The sequence below is a fragment of the Capricornis sumatraensis genome, unplaced genomic scaffold (assembly GCF_032405125.1).
Source record: "Capricornis sumatraensis isolate serow.1 unplaced genomic scaffold, serow.2 scaffold32, whole genome shotgun sequence".
NCBI classification, from domain to species: Eukaryota; Metazoa; Chordata; class Mammalia; order Artiodactyla; family Bovidae; genus Capricornis; species Capricornis sumatraensis.
Genome location: NW_027184643.1, coordinates 87,501 through 90,000, shown reverse-complemented (window position 1 = coordinate 90,000; position 2,500 = coordinate 87,501). Strand labels below are relative to the sequence as shown.

The 2,500-nt window shown below is 77.5% G+C and overlaps 2 non-coding genes across 2 annotated transcripts in view; both read left to right on the top strand.

Annotated features, from left to right (window-relative positions):
- The first annotated feature begins 1,134 nt into the window (after positions 1 to 1,134).
- Positions 1,135 to 1,287, top strand: LOC138072422 (5.8S ribosomal RNA). The gene has a single exon (XR_011144311.1). It is a non-coding gene; the product is annotated as a 5.8S ribosomal RNA (ribosomal RNA).
- Positions 1,288 to 2,380: 1,093 nt separating this feature from the next.
- LOC138072424 (28S ribosomal RNA) overlaps positions 2,381 to 2,500 on the top strand; it is a 4,915-nt gene continuing 4,795 nt past the window's right edge. The window contains exon 1 of the ribosomal RNA XR_011144313.1: positions 2,381 to 2,500. This exon is cut by the window's right edge and continues 4,795 nt beyond it. This is a non-coding gene — a ribosomal RNA (28S ribosomal RNA).

The window sequence follows — 2,500 nt, the reverse complement described above, 5'->3', positions numbered from 1 at the left end:
GCCGGTCGTCGCCGGTCGTCCCGCCGCTCTGGGCCTGCCGCGCGGTCGCCGGGCGCCTCCCCGCGCCCTCCCGGCCTCGGGGCTCTGTCCCGCCCCCACCCCCACCCCCCCCACACGCCTCCCGGCGGCTTGTGTGTCTCTGTCCGGTTTCTCCCGTCCTCTCGACCCCCTGCCCGCTGGGCGCCAAGCTTCCCGTCGGAGCCCCCCTGCCCCCCTGCCCTCTGCCCTCGGTGGTGGTGGTGTGGGGGGAAGGGTGCCCGGGAACGCGGGCGCGGGTAGGGGCCCCCCCCCACCCCCGGTGGTTGGGGGAGAGAGGATGGGGGCGTCCGGCGGGGCCGGGCCCGTACGGGGGGCGTGTGAGGGCGCGGCGGTGGGGAAAGGGCTCTGCCCCGTTACGGGGGGACGGGTGGGGCTGGCTGTCTGGCGCCCGGCGGGGCCCTCCGGGCGGCGGTCGACCGGCGCGCGGCGGGGGCCCCCCGTGTGTCACGGGCCGGCAGCGCCGAGGCCCGTGCGCGGCCGCGGGCGGGGACGCGGTGGTCGGCGGTCGGTGGTCGGCGTCGGGGCGGTGGCCCGTGGGGGCGCGCCGTGCCCCTCGCCCGCCTCCCCCTCTCCAGGTACCTAGCGCGTCCCGGCGCGGAGGTTTAAAGACCCCTGGGGGGGGTCGCCCGTCCGCCTTGGGGTCGGGGCGGTCGGGCCCGCGGGGAGGCGGGAGGCGTGCCTCCCGTCTCCCCCGGACTCCGCCGTCCCCCGAGGGGCCGGGGTGGCGCGCGGCGTGCCGCGCCGCGGTCACTGCCGCCGCGGCCGTCGGGAGGGGGCTGCCCGGCGGTCGTCGCGTGGCCCGTGGCCGTGTGCGGCGCGTGCGCGCGCCCCTCCCGCGTCCCTGGGGGGAGGGTGGGAACCCCCCGGGCGCCTGTGGGGTGCCCGCACCCACCCTGGCGTGTTGGCGCCGGGTGCCCCGTCGTGTGAAACCTTTCCCGGCCCCTCCGTTCTGCTGTGTTCTGTCTGACTTGGCCGGCCGGAGGCAACCCTCCCACCCAGCTCCCACCTCCCGGGAGGGAGCCAGGGGTGGCGGGACGTGTGCCGTGCCAGGGGCGGGGTCTCCCGCCGAAGCGAAACGCTTGACAAAGCTCGTACGACTCTTAGCGGTGGATCACTCGGCTCGTGCGTCGATGAAGAACGCAGCTAGCTGCGAGAATTAATGTGAATTGCAGGACACATTGATCATCGACACTTCGAACGCACTTGCGGCCCCGGGTTCCTCCCGGGGCTACGCCTGTCTGAGCGTCGCTTGACGATCAATCGCCCCTCCGGGGTGCGCGGCTGGGGGCTGTCCTCGCAGGGCCCGCCGGGCCCTCCGTCCCCCTAAGTGCAGACACGGCGTCCCCCCGAAGGCTCTGTGGCCGTGGGGGGAGACGCTGCCCGCGAGAAGGGAGAAGGGGACCGCGAGGTCGCGCCGAGGCCCCTGGCCTGCCGGGCCTTCTGGGGTCGGTCTTCCGCCCTGGGAGCGCCTCCTCGCGCCGCAAGCGGCCTTTGGGTGTTGCTGCCCGCGGGGTGTCGGGGGTTGGGGACGGTCTCGCGCCACGTGGCGGCGGGGGCCCGCGGTGGTGGCGGGGGGTGGGGTCGCGTCTTCCGGTCCGCCGTCGATCGCCGTCCTGCCCGCCGCGGCGGCGGCGTTTCTCGGCGCCCGGCTGGCGCCCCCCACCCCCACCCCCACGCCTGCGGTGCCTTCCCCGCCGCCGTGCGTCCGCGGCCCGTGCCCGCTTCCCGGCCACACCCCCCGCGGCTCTCGCCCCGTCGGGACGGGCGGTTCGCGCCCGAGGCCGAGTCCGCGTGCGCGTCCGCGCCCCGGGGACGCGTGCCTCGGCGGTGACCCGCGGGACGCCGCGGCGTCTGCCCGCCGCTGCGCGCTCTCCCCCCGGGCTGCGGCCGTGCCGCGGTTCGCGCCCCGGAGCTCCCGCTGCGGGGGCGGGGGCGGGGGCGGTCGTGGGGGCAGGGGGGAGATAGGGGGGCGCGCGAGGCGCCCGTCGCCCGTTCGGGCTTCGGCGCCCGCGCGTGCCCCGATCCTCCCCCCGCCCCCACGTCCACCTCTCCGCCGCCCCGCGCCCCGTCCGTCCCGTGGCAGCCGGCTCGTGCTCCCCGCCCCGCCTCGGCCTCTCCCTCTCCGCCCGCCGGCCGCCGCCGCCGCCGACGCCGCCGCCGCCGCCGCTGCCTCCTCCCGGAGGGGCGACGGGTAGTCGGGGGTCGGTCGGTCGGTCGGTCGGTCGGGGTGCCGCGTGTGCGCGGGGACGGGGGGGGGCCCGGGGCGGTCGGCCGCCGGTCTCCGCGTCTCCCCTTCTCGGGACCCTCCTCGCGGGGCGCTCCCTCGCCCTCCTCCGAGACGCGACCTCAGATCAGACGTGGCGACCCGCTGAATTTAAGCATATTAGTCAGCGGAGGAAAAGAAACTAACCAGGATTCCCTCAGTAACGGCGAGTGAACAGGGAAGAGCCCAGCGCCGAAT